This window comes from Rhinatrema bivittatum, chromosome 1, assembly GCF_901001135.1.
Source record: "Rhinatrema bivittatum chromosome 1, aRhiBiv1.1, whole genome shotgun sequence".
In the NCBI taxonomy this organism is placed as follows: Eukaryota; Metazoa; Chordata; class Amphibia; order Gymnophiona; family Rhinatrematidae; genus Rhinatrema; species Rhinatrema bivittatum.
In genome coordinates, this window is record NC_042615.1 from 322646424 (window position 1) to 322664463 (window position 18040).

The following is an 18040-nucleotide window of genomic DNA, read 5'->3' on the forward strand; positions in this document are numbered from 1 at the left end:
CCCTTGAGGGCTGGAAGGGAATGCAAGTGGTAGTGAATGCCACTGTCCTGTTGGGGAAAGCACAACACGGCTACAGATCCCTACACACTAGCAGACTATGACAGGGGCTCAGTAGCCACAACGAAACACAGGCAGCCCCTCCTTTGGCTACTTGGCCCACCCTTTGCCCATCACCAATATCTCCCAATAACCTCCTCTCTCTTTCCCCCACTCCGATGCAGAATGAAGCTTCCTCTTATTTCCACTTTCTTTCCCACCTCCTTTCTCCCTTTCTCTTCCCCTGCCTTCAACAAAGAACCAAGATTGGGGGAGAGGTTGAGAGGGAAGGGAGAGAACTGGACATGTTGAGAGGAGAGGGTGAGAATACTGGGGATGGGAGAAACAGGGAGAAGAGAGAAGATTGGGAATTGAGAAAGGAGAGAGAGAGAGTATATGATTGATGGGGAGAATACAAGATCAGGAATGGGAGAAGAGGAGGGAGATGGAAAAAGGGAGAGATGTCCCAGGTTCTGGGGGATATAAGTCCAGTATCAATGGTAAATCTGGATTGGAGGGAGGGAGAGAGGATTGTGTTCCTATCCCAACTCTGGTCCTGTTTTATCTTACAACTCTACCACTTCTCTAGCCTTTTTCTTTCTCATACCCCCAAGCATGCATGCCTTGTCTATTACACTCAGCCATCCCCTTTATCCCCATCAGTTTGCAGACTGCCACCCCAGTCAGCCATTCTCCCCAACCAAAAAGCCTGCCCTCACACCCAGCCATTCCCAACCAGCTTGCCTGTCTGTAATCAGCCATTCTCTCCACACCAGCCAGCTGACCTCTTCAAAGCTGGCCAGCCAATCTGTGTATCTCCACAGTCACTAGCAAGCCAGTCAGCCTCTCTGTCTCCAACCACACTATCATGCCTGTTGCTCACTTCCACCACCACCACCACCACACCCTCCAGCAAGCCTTCCTGACTCCATCCTTACTACAAAAGCCTGCCTCCTACCTTCAACTACCTCCCCAGCAAGTCTGCTTCCAACCAATCCAGCAAGCTTACCTCTTATTTCCAACTCCCCTAACAAGTCTATCTCCTGCCTTCTGTCTCCTCTCTCCAACTTCCCCAGCAAGCCTGGCTCCCGACCCAACCCCCCCACTAGCATGCCAGCTTCCTGCCTCCAGCTCTCCCAGAAAGCCTGACCTTTGCCTCCCTCTCCACTCAGCAAGCCAGTCCCATCAAGCCTTGCTGACCTACGCTGCCTCTTCAATCTTTCTCAGCTTACTCCCAGAACAGCTAACACTGGCACCATGAGCCACATGAGTGCCTTTACCCTTATGCTGATCTCACAAGACTGCAATTGCAAGATCAGTGGGAGAACAGAGGTACCTGTGTGGCTCAAACTCAAGAGACCTGCACATTGCCGTTAGTTTTTCCAGGAATGACTATGAAAGAATAAAGATCTCCAGCAGAAGGAAATTTGGTTGGGCCAGGACCCAGGGGATTTACTCTGTTCCTGTGCCAATGGGGCTGGGGATACAGGCTTAAGGGTGAATTTTAAAAGCCCTATGCGCGCCAAAGTGGGAGATACGTGTAGAGGTTGGGGCAGCGTGGCACCCATGTGCGTGCATTTCTCCCAGTACGTGCACAAATCAGAAGTTGAAAAAGGGGCGGGGTGGGTGGGGTCTGGGTGGGCGCATGGAGTTCTGGGACTTTAACATGAAATGTGCACATAAGTATTTACGCGCACAAATACGTAAATAACTTGCCACATAACTTTACTACTGCTATGGATGGTGTGTAAGTAATAAAATAATAAAAAAAAAAAAATAGGCTAGTTAGCAGGGTTTTAAGGGTTACCTGGACCAGCTGGAGAAATTTGATAATTGTGTCGGCACACGTCCCTTATAAAATTCCCTCCACTTAAGTGGTAGAGGCAACACGTGTGTGCACTTGCATACGTTCATATAAAACTGAGTGCACATGTAAGCGCATTCAGCCTATTTTATACCATGCCTGCATATACACGCATACGTTATAAAATGGCCGCATCCTGATTCCAAGATGGCCGATCTAGTTGGACATGCCTGAGGCTGCTCCATGGGTTTTGATCTTTTTTCCTCATTATGCCTCATTCAGGGAGGAAAAGAAAGGCCAGAGAGCAGAAGCAACTCTCTGAACCTCCCTCCAACATTATGCTTGGCCCAATGAATGCCCATGTTCATCGGGGAGGTTTAATAGCTGAGCTTGCTGGAGGAGGACTGGAAGAGGTAGCACTCAGCCCCCTCCCTGAGCTATCGACCTCTCTGTTCCTGAAGGAATGACTTCCCCCTGCCAACCCGGTAGAAGTATGAGTGTCAGAATCTGTTGCGGGAAGGGATGCCAGCTGCAAATGCCTAGGATGCTGTGACCCATGTAGTGACACGAAACCCGATGTGCTTTTGTTTCCATGCCATCTGGAGATCTAAGAAGCGCAGGGGTCATTGAAGACAGCGTCTCTTCCAGGCATGGTGGAGTAGAACCTATTCAGTTACCTTCTATTCATATCTACGAACTGGTAAGGCCTGCTGAAATTATTTTAATCTATCTGGGAAGCAATTCAAGTTCTATACACTAATATTTCTAACCAGATTAAGCCATTAATTGGCTATATGACCATTTTGGATGCCATATGGAAATTATGGAAATTGAGATTTCAGCAAATAAAAATAACTCTGAAGCTCTAAGGAAAGATCTTGATACAACTATTGAATTACAACAAAATATTTTGAAAGAAATGGCTTATAACCAGATTAGAAAATCTGGAAAACCAAGTGAGAGGGAGGAACCTGTGTTCATTAATTTTCCCAAAGATCCATCAGTGGCTCCTAAAGAGATGTGGAAAAAATATCTGATAGATATTCTGATAATTCCAGAACAAGCATTTTCATTAATCTCAAGGGCTTATTATATACTTTATTTTAAGAAGGGAACTGTTGATTTGAATGGCATGCAGGCTCTTTCCCCTGTCAAGAAGTCACCATTAGATTTAACAGCAGTTCTAGAAACATCTTAGAAGAACTTGGTTAAGCCAGCTACATTGATTGTTTCCTTTCTTTTGGAATCTGATAAAGATTGGATCCTAGAATGTTTTTCCGCCATCGCTCAGAACTTTTTTTGAATTTAAAGGTTTACGCCTATCCAGATCTTACACGTCAAACTCAGAAGAGAAGAAAGCAATTCTTACTACTGATGCCTAAAGTTTTAGAGCTAGGGGCTTTATTTATTTTAAAGTTTCCCTGCAAGTATGTTATTAAGTATCTGAATGTTTCGTATACATTTTTTTCTGCCATCACAATTATCATCTTTTTTGAGTAATACATTTCCTGCTCTTCTCCTAATGCCTAGTTAGGATGTTCTGTTCATGTCTACGATGGTTGTTCAATTTTGTTAATAGCCTCTCTTGCTAGTTATTTACCTTATTTTTTCCTGTGAGGTGAAAATTACCTTACAACGTGATATTGGAATCTCTTTATAGAGGACATGGAATTTATGAGTCTATAATTATAATTTTTTCTCTGTTTATATACTGAATATGTTTTTCCCGTGTTTCATATGATTGCACTTTCAGGCATTTTTCTTGAAATGTATTTCAATTATGCATAAATAAAAAATAAAAAAAATGGCTGCATCCTTTGGCGTGAGCTGACATACGCATGTAGCGTTTTAAGTGTTACTGTCATAAGGGTAAATTTTTAAAGACCGGCACATGCATATACCAGGAGATACGTGAGTAGCAGGGCCGTGCGTGTGCTGGGCGCATTTTTGAAACTGCCCAGCCATGTGCATAGCTCCCAGTACACGCAGAAGTGCCAAGGTCTGTGAAAGAGGTGGGGACCGGATGGTGGGCATCTGGGTGTGACGGGGCAGGGTGGGGGTCAGCCAAGTTCGGCTACCCTTGTTAAATGTAACTGTACTTTCGGACACCACAGTTCTAGTTTTTGTTTATAATGCACTCCTGTTCGATGTAAACCAGCAAGATATGTTTTCATGATTGCCGGTATATAAAAACTCTAAATAAATAAAAATAAAAAATAGCAACCATTAGGACCTGTCCCGGGAAAGTGTGCACTAGCAGCACTTACTTGATCTCTGAAGAGGAAGTAAGTTTTAAAACAAAAAAATGTGAATAGTTAGGGAGGGTTAGGGGTTGCGGAGGAGAGGGGGAAAAGGGAGGAAGTGTAGGAAGGGGGATAGGGAAGTTCCCTCCCAATCTGCTCCTTAATGGGGTATGTATGTGCGCGTGGGTATTGTATTTTATAACATGTACGCGGTGACGCATGCATGTTATAAAATTGGCATGACATGGACAAGTAACGTGTCTTTGAAAATCTACCTCTTAGGTAAGTACTCATTTTCTTGGGACACATATATATAAGTGGCATATTTTCTTGGGACACATGTATTTATTGGTCTCACACCCAAAATGAAACAAACTATCCTATAATAGTCCATTATTATCTATCGTGTGGCATAGAGTACAGGCAATATGGAAGTACTAGGGAATATAGAAAACAATGGTATTCAAAAAGCAATAGACAGTAGGAATGTTTATGCATTTTAAATGAATGCGCATTCTGAAACAAAAGTGTCCATTTTTCTTTCATTTTGTTATATATATATAAAAAAATTTAAAAATCACCATTGTTTTGGAAAATAGTACACACTTTTCCAATAGCACATGGTAGTTTATGAAACACCACCAAAAAAAATAAAAATGAATAAACAAAATGCTCTAAAATGAATTTCAGGCATAAAACAATCAGAAAATGAAAGAAATGAACCCAAACAAAATATTGACTGCACACATTCCTAATAGGCAGATCTAGACACCGATCACTAACTGATACCATCTATGCCAGCTAGTTCCCATCTGAAAGAGCCATTAATCATGTACTCTTCAAGATCTCTTATGTAACCAAGGAAACTGTATCCTGAGCCTCCGTGTTGCTGACAATGATGATAAAACAGGAACATCACTGACAGAGTCACGCACATGACCACAACATCAAAACCATCTACTACCGAGCAAGTAAGTAAGAAGTCACGTTACAGATTCTAGCCTTCTTACAGCATAAGCTCTTTAAATAGTTTTACCTGTATCATCTGGATGATCTGTGCAGGGATATCTTTAAATCATTTGTGCTAATATACAGGGCTGTTATGTCATGCCTCTTCCATGATTTCCCTTGCTGCCCTTCTCCAGAGAAGGAAGCTGCATGTGAATCACTAAATAATTTTGCCTTAAAGTTAGGCGTGCTGAATGGAAATATTTAGCATTTCATTTTGTTTGTTCATTTTGGTTTTTTTTAAATTTTGTTTGATGTTTATGTCATTTCATTTTGCTTATCTGAATCATAATGAATTCCACAGCAAAAAAAAAAAAAAGTAACGAGGAGAAAAATAAAAAGGAAATGATGGGACTGGGTGTCCCTGCGCCTCCAAAATAGAACAAGTAAATCCCACCTCCAGGACTTTCCCTATCCCTAGACACAGCTTACCTCATGTAGGGGGCTCCAGGAATCCAAATGGGGCAGGTCACTCCTACCCTACCTGTTCCTGATTTGAAAATGTCTCGCAGGCCTGAGGCTGCTGCCATTTTGTGGAGTGTCCACATGAAGTATGACCCAAACCACATAATGGCACCATTTTTAAAATGGCTGGCACCATTTTTCAAATCAGAACCCGGCAAGATAGGATCAACTGGGAACCACTCCTGCTCCATTTGGGCTACTGGAGCCACATGGATAGAGCAAGTCGTGTTGAGGGGCAGAAGAAGAAGGATAGGGAATAGAGATGTGAATCGTTTTTTGACGATTTAAAATATCGTCCGATATATTTTAAATCGTCAAAAATCGTTAGGGCCACGATACAATACCAATTCCCCCGATTTATCGTCAAAAAATCGTAAATCGGGGGAAGGGGGAGGGCAGGAAAACCGGCACACTAAAACCCCATAAAACCCGCCCCGACCCTTTAAATTAAATCCCCCACCCTCCCCGAACCCCCCCCCCCCCAAATGCCTTCAAGACCCTGGGGTCCAGCGGCGGTCCATAGCTAAATCGGGGGGAAGGGGGAGGGCAGGAAAACCGGCACACTAAATCCCCCTAAAACCCACCCCCGACCCTTTAAATTAAATCAGGGGAAGGGGGGAGGGCAGGAAAACCGGCACACTAAATCCCCCTAAAAACCCACCCTGACCCTTTAAATTAAATCCCTCCCCAAATGCCTTAAAGTACCCTGGGGTCCACCGGCGGTCCGAAACGGGCTCCTGCTGTTGAAGCGTGTTGTCTTCAGCCGGCGCCATTTTGCAAAATGGCCGCCGCAAAATGGCGGCAGCCATAGACCAACACGATTCAACCGCAGGAGGTCGCTTCTGGACCCCCGCTGGACTTTTGGCAAGTCTTGTGGGGGTCAGGAGGCCCCCCCAAGCTGGCCCAAAGTCTCTGGGGGTCCAGCGGGCGTCCGTGAGCGATCTCCTGCCGCAAATTGTTTTCCGTACGGATAATGGCGCCGGCCATACGTGTATGGACCGCCGCTGGATCCTAGGGTAATTTAAGGCATTTGGGGGTGGGGGATTTAATTTAAAGGGTCGGGGGTGGGTTTTAGGGGGTTTTAGTGTGCCGGTTCACGATTTTAACGATTTTCACGATATTCTAAACACCCAAACGGCAACGATACGATTCCCTCCCCCTCCCAGCCGAAATCGATCGTTAAGACGATCGAGGACACGATTCACATCTCTAATAGGGAAAGACCTGGGGGGGGGGGGGGCGAGATGTTAATTGTTTATTTTGGCATCCCTGGGTGGGGGGAGGAGGTTTTGCAATGGTGGTGGGAAATTGAGTATGAGGCCCAGGGCTGCATTACAAAATCATTCGGAAAACTCAATAAATTCCATTGGGTTTTTCTTTTCATTTCATTTTCAAATGATGCCTTATGAAACAAGGTATTTCAGTGTGTTTTACAATGTTGTTTGCAATTGAATGTACACACTTCTGTTTAATATAAGAGCATAAATACCATACAGGCCCAGACCAATAGTCTATGGAGAAGAGCCCATCATCCGCTATCTGCCAGCCAATCCAGGCTGCTTGACAGAAGTGCCAAAAAAAAATAATCCCTGTTGTTACCTAGCAGTATGAGGTGGTGCTCACTGGTTTATGTGTACACAATGCACTTATATCACATTTATTTCAGTTACCAGACATGATTTCATTTGTTTATCAGGCTGATGATGGAGAGGCCAGGATCCATTTTGAGGAATGGCGAGGGCATTGTGCCATCCAGTTATTAACCCAGTGCTCGCAAGGATGGTAGAGAAGTCCAGAAGAGTACATTTCATCAGGTGGGATGGCAGGGGTTAGAGGGGGGTGTAACAGTGGAAGTAAGTACACGGTTGCATGCTGTATGGACTGAATGTCTGTATGTGTGTGGCTGTAAGTAGGCAATCATGTGCCATCTCTTTGTAGCAAATATGTGCCTGACAGCATAAACTGCCATTTCCATTGTGTGCATGTGAGATTGTCCGACTTCCCACACAACAGCACTGACTGCTTTGGTCATTCACCCTGTTTGCCACATACTAGGGATGTGCATTCATTTCCAACATATTGGCAATCTGCAACATATAGGGCCATATTCGTTGTGTTCGTGGGGAAGCGAAACGTATCGCGATTCCCCACGAATACAACAAATCTTCACCGAATTATTCGGCCATCTAAAGGAGCAAATTTAAACAAACCCCCCCACCCTCCTGACCGTCCCAAGACTTACCAAAACTCCCTGGTGGTCCAGTGGGGGGGGGGGGGGGGGGTCCGGGAGCCATCTCCTGCACTGACACCATCAGCTGCCGGTATTCAAAATGGCGCCGATAGCCTTTGACCTTACAAGACTTGCCAAAAGTCCCTGGCGGTCCAGCGGGGGTCTGGGAGCAACCTCCTGCACTTGGGCCATTGGCTGCCAGTATTCAAAATGGCACCGATAGCCTTTGCCCTCACTATGTCACAGGGGCTGACCAATGGCACCAATGGGGTCAGGAGAGTCCCCCAAGACTTGACAAAAGTCCCTGGTGGTCCAGTGGGGATCTGGAAGCGATCTCCTGCACTCGGGCCGTTGGCTGCCAGTAATCAAAATGGTGCCGATAGCCTTTGCCCTCACTATGTCACAAGGGCTACCGGTGCCATTGGTCAGCCACTGTGACATAGTGAGGTCAAAGGCTATCGGCACCATTTTGAATACCGGCTTTTGAATACAACAAATCAAAAGAAGTGTGAGTGCAGGAGATGGCTCCCAGAACCCCCGCTGGACCACCAGGGAGTTTTGATGTCTTGGGGGGGGTCAGGAATGCAACGTATCTGCCCCCCGACGAACACAAAGTCTGAATGCAACATATGGTGTCCCTCTGCACATCCCTACCATATACTATGGTGGACTTGAGGGTGACTCTGACCTTTACAAAATGCTTTACTGTTTTTGTGTATAAAAATGTAACCAGTCATTACCATTTGAGGGTGTTAACATTTTTTAATTAAGTTATGTCTTTGAGTAGGAGAAGCAAGTTTGTTGCAGTTAGATTTTTTTTTCTCTGAGAGAGCCATACAATAAGATACAATAAAGTGTGTTAAATCTGCATTAAAGCATGTTAACAATAATGCATGTGAAGGTATTACCAATAACCCTCTCAAAAAATGTGAAGAAAATCGCTACAGGAAATTGTATTAAGCTATATGATCTGTGATAAGCCAAAACAAAATTAATTACACCTCCTGAGGTTAGCTATAACTTTGCCGAAAGAATGGGTGAGCTAATGCACTTTTCATGTTTCAATCATGTCTCCTTCAGAGCAGTAGAATCCCGTCAAGATGGCACCCCTGATCCAGCAAGAGCATCCCCCACAGAGACTCAGGCACACTCTGGTTTTCCAACTCTTGCATATCCCATCTTGCTAAGAGTAAAGGCCTCTTTGGGGTAGACCTCACTCCCTCCTGCCCTCCCCCTCATCAGTCTTCAAAATGGTGGTGAAATTCTCATATGCCCCAAATGTACTTAGGCTGTTTGATGGGGTATCGGAAGGTGCTCTTGCTGCTTGAGGGATCTCAGGTCTACAAGTTCCTATTTTATTCAGACAGGTGTAAGGAAGCCACCTTGCTTTCCACAGTTGGCAATGTACCATGGCTGGTAATATTCTTGCATTACCAGCCACAGGAATCACTTACCAAATTATTTACTAAGCACTTAACAAACTTTAGTAAATGCCATGTTAATGGTGGCACACTAACACACAATGAAAAAATGCTCATTAACACATATTTTAAGGTGCTTTAGCAAATAGGGCTCGAAGTATAAAACCGTTTTTAAGTTATCAGAATCGCTCCCTGAAGTATTAATGGGAGCTGAGTAGCTGCAGCAGTGCTCAGAATCTGAGACAATTCATTCTTTTCAACTATTTAGTGTTTAATGTCACACTCCATTCCCCAGATTTCTAGAATGTGTTTTCCTATTAGTTTGTTAGGAGCAGCGGTGAAGATAAAAATAATTTTTATGAAAACTTTGAATACTTTTGTAATCACTCTCCTCCTTCCCTCAGGAGCTGACTAATGACAAAGGAAAGAGATGAACTTAAATTATCTGCCATTCGAACGAAATGGGCAACAAATCAGTGACGTCAATATTCATTAGAGATGTGTATTGTACTGGCAATTGTTTCCGGTTTCGATTTCGTAGAACCGCGGGAAATTTCGTTTCCCACGGTTTGACTGTTTTTTTTTTTGGCTGTCCCAATCCGAAAAAAATAAAACCACCCTGATCCTTCAGATTTAATTATTTACAATCCCCCACCGTCCCGACCCCCCCAAACTTGCCTAAAGTCCCTAGTGGTCCAGCGGGGGTCCTGGTAGCGATCTCCCGCTCTTGGGCCATCGGCTGCCAGTAAACAAAATGGTGTCGGTGGCCACTTTGCCCTTACCATGTGACAGGGGCTATCGGTGCCATTGACTGGCCCCTGTCACATGGTAGGAGCAATGGACAGCTGACGCCATCTTAAAAAAATGGCACGGGCCATCCAATGCTCAGTGGCTGAATATCAACCTCTATAATTTTTAATTAGTGTTATGGAGAGAGAAGAGCTTTGCTTCTGCTCAGACACTTGTTTAGTTCATAGGGACTTTTTTTGTTTTGCGGCTATATTGGCTAATCTGTCGGATGGATTTTTCCTGATGAGAGCAGCCCAGAAAGCTTTTCCCAGCTAGCTAGGTAAATTTAGCATCCTCCCCACCCCTTTATTATTTGGCTAAGGTTTAGTCATGTAATAACGTATATTACTAAAAAGCCTTACCGCAGAAAGGGAAATCCAGACATCAGAGTTTGTCCAGCGAAATTGGAACTTAGCCAGCAAAACCCCTTTGAATATTAGGGATGTGCATTCTGGGGAGTTAGCTGGATAAGTATATCTGGCTACACTCCCCAGAATGCACCCAACTTATTCTGCTTTTATTTCTAGCTAGATCAGTCTTTTTAATATTGCGGTTAAGCCATTTAGATAGATAACTTTTCAGTTCTTTTGAATATTGGCCTCATAATGGACCGAGGAAATTCCCTCCCTCTGATGGCAACAATTTAAAATTTACAGTAGGCCATTAGGCGCCCCTTCTGAGCGAGCCTGTTCACTCGACGCTATCAAATTTGAAATGATGGAACGGTCCCCCCCCCCCCCCCTTCCCATGCATTGCAGTGAAAACGAAGCCGCCAAGTGGGCACTCTCCCCCCTCTGAAATCCACATCTCTCACTCCTACCTGCTAATCCCCAAGAATGGGTATATAAACCAGCAGTAGAGGAGTTTTCCTTCTCCAGCCAGCTGGAACAGTAAATCAGCTGTGCCGGCCTTTAATATTAATTTATTCACTTCACTTGCCACTGAATGGCCCCAGTCACCGACAGCTGTCAGTGAAAGAACAACCCCCCATCCAGGCCTCCAGTTCTGAACTTGGATTGGTTCTTTCACTGACAGCTGTCGGCGAAGGGGGCCAATCAGTGGCAAGTGAACGGAATGCTGTACTTTTCCTCATCCCGCTGGTTTGCAGGCATGATTTTGGAGATCAGCAGATGGGAGGGTGTGGATTAGGAAGGGGGAAACTGCTTAGCCGCCAGAGTTTTTATGCCTCAGGAAAGGGGTGAAGCCCGTTCTGCCGCTCCAAATTTCTAGCATCTGGAGAGGGTTCCTGGTCACCCCGATCCAATTTAAATTTATTGGCGTTGGAATGGAGGGTGAGGCACTGCACCCACCTCAAATTTTTAAATGATTGCTGTTGGGGGAGGGGAAAGCCCAGTCGGCCCACTACAGATTTTTAAATCAGTGTAAAGGGAGAGGGGGGGGGGACTTTGCTGATGCTGGCAGGGGGGCTATAGCAATTAGGGATGTGAATCGTTTTAGGACGATTAAAATTATCGGTCCGATAATTTTAATAATCGTCTTAAACCGTTATGGAACACAATACAATAGAGATTCTAACGATTTATCGTTATAAATCGTTAGAATCGTGAGCCGGCACACTACAAACCCCCTAAAACCCCACCCCCGACCCTTTAAATTAAATCCCCACCCTCCCGAACCCCCCCCAAATGAGTTAAATAACCTGCGGGTCCAGCGGCGGTCCGGAACGGCAGCGGTCCGGAACGGGCTCCTGCTCCTCATCTTGTTGTCTTCAGCCGGCGCCATTTTCCAAAATGGCGGCGAAAAATGGCAGCGGCCATAGACGAACACGATTGGACGGCAGGAGGTCCTTCCGGACCCCCGCTGGACTTTTGGCAAGTCTCGTGGGGGTCAGGAGGCCCCCCACAAGCTGGCCAAAAGTTCCTGGAGGTCCAGCGGGGGTCAGGGAGCGATTTCCCGCCACGAATCGTTTTCGTACGGAAAAATGGCGCCGGCAGGAGATCGACTGCAGGAGGTCGTTCAGCGAGGGTTCCGGCGCCTCGCTGAAACGACCTCCTGCAGTCGATCTCCTGCCGGCGCCATTTTCCGTACGAAAACGATTCGCGGCGGGAAATCGCTCCCCTGACCCCCGCTGGACCTCCAGGAACTTTTGGCCAGCTTGTGGGGGGCCTCCTGACCCCACGAGACTTGCCAAAAGTCCAGCGGGGGTCCGGAAGGACCTCCTGCCCGTCCAATCGTGTTCGTCTATGGCCGCCGCCATTTTTCACCGCCATTTTGGAAAATGGCGCCGGCTGAAGACAACAAGATTGAGGAGCAGGAGCCCGTTCCGGACCGCTGCCGTTCCGGACCGCCGCTGGACCCGCAGGTTATTTAAGTCATTTGGGGGGGGGTCGGGGGGGTGGGGGGATTTAATTTAAAGGGTGGGGGGTGGGTTTTAGGGGGTTTTAATGTGCCGGTTTTGCGATTTTTCGATTTTTCGATTTTTTCAACGATTTTTCATGATGTTTCACGATATTTTACCCCCCCAAAACGGCAACAATACGATTCCCTCCCCCTCCCAGCCGAAATCGATCGTTAAGACGATCGAGGACACGATTCACATCCCTAATTAGCAATGTCCAGTAAGCTAGCAAGTGGCAAATGCACCCAGATAACTTTATCTGGATAACTTTAGCTGAGTATATTCAGTAGGAGGCTTGTCCCGCTGAATATCCGGTTCTCAGTTATCCAAGTAATTTTAATGAAAACTTTGCTACTTGCTGGTTTACTGAATACTGACCCATGACTCTACCTATGGGTATTCTGTATATTACATATAAATCTCACAAACTATTTTTTTAAACTAACATTTACTCTTGAGAAACTTGCTTGATTAATGAAAAATGAAATAGTATTTCAAACAAGTCAAAACCAAGTAACGCAAGTCTCAAAATGTTCATCACACTGTGAGACACGTTTGCTATTCTAGTCAGATATTCTGTCAATTATTTTTTTTCAAGAAGCTAATGTGTGATACTGTCTTCTCACAGCATGCCAAAAGGGAAGAAAAAGTCCACAACACAAGCTGCCAGTAGACGGCAAATAAATATTCATACTTAAACACCATCTTCCTATGTCATCTGCAGAGAATGACAAATGTCATTTATTTTAGAGTCCCCTGGCATCATGCATGGACTGTCCTCTTTACTTAGGGAACTCAGTCTAGCTTAGGAACATTTCTTGTGCTCTGAGTGAAATATTCTCTTCCATTAGCTATGCACTCCTTTCCACATTAAATTTACCAGAGGCATGCCTCAGGCTGTGGGTGAAAAGGCTGCTCTGACTGTTTGATCTCTGAAATGCTTGGCGAGTCTCATTAGCAATGTGCATTTTAGTAAGTATTCCTTAAGCATGATCAATGACCTCTGAATATAGACAGTGTGAAACACGTATACATTTCCACTGGCAGCAGGCGAGTTTTGTTCAGCTCTTGATTAATTATGGGAAAGGTGTATCGCCTCCTCTGCATCTTTCTTCAATTGAATTTGATGCAGAGACTGTAAAACTAGGTACATCAGGTCTGAAGCATTTAAAGACACATGCACATGTTATAAGTTCCTAGATATCTCTACCATTTTGCTCTCTCTTTCAGAATCCAGGATAAGAGGCATAGAGCACACAGCGCTTAATTTCCTATTTTTAACTGTAGCCAACACTCAGGATGAATTGCTACCAAACTCAATTCCCCATGTCAATTTCTTTAAATGTAAACTCCTTATCATATACCATATTATTCATAATATTATTTGTTACCGAATATTAATGGCACCACCTATGTAAATTATGATCCACATTTTTCTTTGATATAGGTGCCCTATTGTAAACCGTTATGATGGTAAATAACTTAATGACGGTATATAAAAACTCTTAAATAAATAAATAAAAATCCATTCAAGGTTGCCCGCTTAGTTTCACCTTCACGTATTTTTTTTTTTTATGACTTTACCTTTTTCTCAAGTCTGAACTTACTTTTCCTCACAATCCTCTGCATTTTTTAAGCCTTCTAGCCCTACCTTCTCTTTGTCTCTATACATAAGCTAGTCACAGTTGGTGTGAGACATTTTTCTATTACTGCACCTTCTCTTTTGAGTAACTCATTAGTATCTCTCTACCGCACACTGCCTGGCTTTACCTCTTGAAGCTCCAGATTCAGGTTTATGGGCTAATCAGGGGTGTGTGCACAGGAAAAATAATATTTAGGTCATTTTGTTTCATTTTATTCTTCTTTTTTTTTTCTATTAGGAATTTTTTGTTTCATTTGCCTTCATTTCTTTTCACACATAAAATATGCATACAGTTGTACTTAAAATCGACTTTATATACAATTTTAGATTAGTAAAAAAAAGTTATGCACATAAAGAGACAAAAAAAAGCAAAACAAATGCATAACCCTCCTGTTTTACCCTTTCTTACCTGTTAAAATGTAGAAATTTAGTATTGTATCACGTGTTCTCTCTCTTACTCTCTTGATATATATATATATATATATATTACATTGTAAAGAACCATAGGATATTTCTTATGATAAATGCTTCAAAAACTATATTGTTGTATAGTTTTCTCATTTTAATAGGACCATGCAAGTGATAAAGCAATGATATTTTGATAAGAACGGTTTTCGGTTTCAATCACCTTGATGACTGTAGTGTTCAGCTGTGGAAAGGACTGTGGTTGATGTAACTACTATATTTTCTGTAATACTTCAAATTTCTGCCTTCACAGATGTACTGCTGCACAAATCCTACACTATAGAGTAGAATCCTCCACTTTCTACCAGGGACTTGGGGACCTGAGGAAAATGGCTTTTGCATATAACAAAATAAGTAAGACCTTTTCTTGAGCAAACAGAAATGTGACTGCCTTTCTCTTTGCTGTGCGATGAAATATTAGGATTCTCTTTGCGTATTTCTTTTTATTATTATCATTAATTGTGGATATGTTGTTGCTAGAAAAATGTGCATTTGCATGATATCCTATGGGTGCAAACCGATACTGGTCCTGAAAAGCAGAATTGCTCTGCTCACATGGAAATTGAAAATATTTTGTTTAAACCAAATAGAAAATCATTCCAGTCACTATAAAAATGAATACTGACAATTTAAATGGGATTGCTTTTACCCCCCTTCACTTCACGGCAAGCTTTTGAAATGGTATGTGATACATCAAAAAAATAAAATACTATTTAGAATAAACTCTTTTTCAAGCAGTGCATTTGAAATGTTCAACAGAGCACATTCAATGGCACATTAGCTAATAGCATCTCCTGGTCTGTATTTATACTACTTGTTACTATGCATTCCAACAGCTAGGTCTATATATAAATTCTGACTTGTATAATGCATGCTTCCAATGGTTCTGCATTGATTCCATTTATTTGCTTAAGAAGACAGGATTAATACAGATTCATTGTTAGTTCTTTCAAGGATAGCAATTTGTTTAAAGAGTCTTATTTGTGGTCAACATGACCTTAAGTAATGTTACGGTATATCAAAGTTCTTTGAATAATACTTAAGAGGACCTCAGAAAAGAAAAATGAGTTTTTCCCTGAGAATATTTTAAATGGAGATATTTTCCATTTTAACAAGGTGCTATAATAGATAATAACAATAACAGTTCAAGCTTTTAAAAGCGATTTGAGCTAAAGTAGTTCTCTGGTAATCCTTCTACCAAACATGTCTACTTCCCTGGAGGAAGGAAGGGAAAGGGGAGATATGAGAGAGACATTTAAATATTTCCAAGGAATGAATGCACAGGAGGCGGCTCTGGAATGAGGAGTCATAGGATGAGGGTTGAGGGGGGGGGGGGGGATAGACTCAGGAGAAATCTAAGGAAGGATTTTATTTTTTTACAGAAAGACAGTGAATACATTGAATAGCCTCTCTGTGGAGGTGGTGTAAAGAAAGACAGTATCAGAATTCTAGAAAGCATGGGACAAGAACAGAGAGTCTTGGAGGGAGAGGGACTATAGAGCTGAGCAGGAGATATGGATGGGCAGACTGGATAGTAGGGATGTAAATCGTTTTTCTGATGATTGAAAATATCGTACGAGTAATGGATGGCCGGCGCCATCTTTAAAAAGGGCGCTGGCCATTCAGTGCTCCTACCATGTGGCAGGGGCCGGCCAATGGCACGGATACCCTGTCACATGGTAAGGGCAAAGGGCCATCGGCACCATTTTAATTAGTGGTAGCTGATGGCCCGAGAGCAGGAGATCGCTCCCGGGACCCCCACTGGACCACCATGTAATTTTAAAAAGTTTTTGGAGGGGGGGTTGGGAGGGTGGGGGAAGCTAAAAGATGTGTTTTAAAGGGTTGAGGTAGGTTTTTTGTTTATCGGCACGGGCGCAGCCGATAAATAAAAAAAACGATTGGACCGCACGAAAAAAATTTTCCGATAGTCCCCGAACCTGGAATCAGAACCGATTCCGGTTCCGATTCACATCTCTACTGGATAGGGCATATGGTCTTTATCTGCTCTTATGTTCTACTGGGTAAAATTTAAAATGCAATACTTTACCTGCAGAAATGGCCTTTAAGAGAATGTGCATAAAATTACATGTATTCATACTGTAAGCAACATGTACACTTTTACACACTTGGAGGTAAATTTTAAAAGCCGGGGGTGTGCCAAAGTCGGGAGATATGTGCACATGGAGAACATGCGCATGCCCAATGTATTTTAAAAGCCACCTACATGCACACGCAGTTCCCATTGCATGAATATCTCAGTCTGATTCAAAAAGGGGTATGGTGTGGGCGTGGTTTGGGCAGAACATGGGCATTATAGGGTGGAGCCAAGAGATGTACACACAAATACTTATGTGCCTGGCATGCACCCAGGTCCAGTGCTGTGTAACTTTGCTTCTCCTATGTAGGAGGTATGAGTTAAAAAAAAAACAAAAACAGTCATCCCTGAGAGGTTTTAAGGGTCTTGGGTAACTGGGGAGAGTGCTGGCTATTAAACCAGATGGGATTTTAGGACCTTGCTCCACACTGGGTGAACTGGTGGACAAACTGGTGAAACTTGCGCACTGGTTATAAAATTGCGCACTGGTTATAAAATTCCCCCATTTGTGCAGTTCATACCCAGATGTGCGTGGCTGTATGTGCCCACTTGCAAAATAGGGAGTACACATATGCACGCAAAGGCTATTTTATAACATATGCACGTATTTGTGTATATGTTATAAAATAGCCGTGTCCCTGGCCGTGCACCAACACACATGCGTCAATGTGCACCTGCACACCCCTTTGAAAGTTACTGTCCATGGGGGAGAAGAAACTTTCCATGGTGGGGAGACTGGGTGGGGTTGGAACTAATAGGCATATATTTTGATCTTAAAAAAGAATGCATATACATTCTCTTGGCATAAAGGCATGCACCAAATAGCAGGTGTATTAATGTGCACGTAGTTTTGCTGGGATAATTTTCAAAGAGGACTTAGGCACGCAAGTCCATCTTTAAATTTGCTGTAACTTATGCACATCTTTACTAGCAAATTTATGTGCAATGTTACAAAATTATCCCCAGAAGATGGAGGAAGCCTTAGCCAATCATGCCCTAAAGGAGAAATAAAATTATAAACAGTTTTTCCTTTTATATGCCCCACACGTCTATGCTTATATTCATAAACTGAGCTTTATAACATAGTCCAGCCTCTCTGTAATTCTTATATAACCCATGTACTTTTAGCCACAGTAGGGTTCACATTTGCAAGAAATACAATATTTTGAAAGACAGGGCATTAATGAATAATTAAATGAAATAAAAAGGCAAAGCTAATGTTAATTGCATTTCTCTTTTAAGGGGGTTGTATAAGAATTGCTTCTCCCATTCTGTGTCTATAGGGAAAAAAAATGTGTAAATTGGGCTCTTAATCATTCCTCAATCAATTTTCAGTCAATAGTGCCCTGAAATACTTCACTTAACAAGCCCCTTAAAAAGAATGTGTTTCCTATCTAACAGCGATAGGCAATTTATTCCACATTGCTGGGCCAGAGACTGAAAAAGTCCTAGAGCTAGCCAATTGTGAATGGCATTCCTTAAT

General features: G+C 43.3%; 1 protein-coding gene across 1 annotated transcript in view; it reads right to left on the minus strand.

Annotated features, from left to right (window-relative positions):
* Positions 1–18040, minus strand: part of GRID2 (glutamate ionotropic receptor delta type subunit 2) — a 2300191-nt gene that overhangs the window by 1578581 nt on the left and 703570 nt on the right. The gene's annotated exons all lie outside the window — the stretch shown is intronic.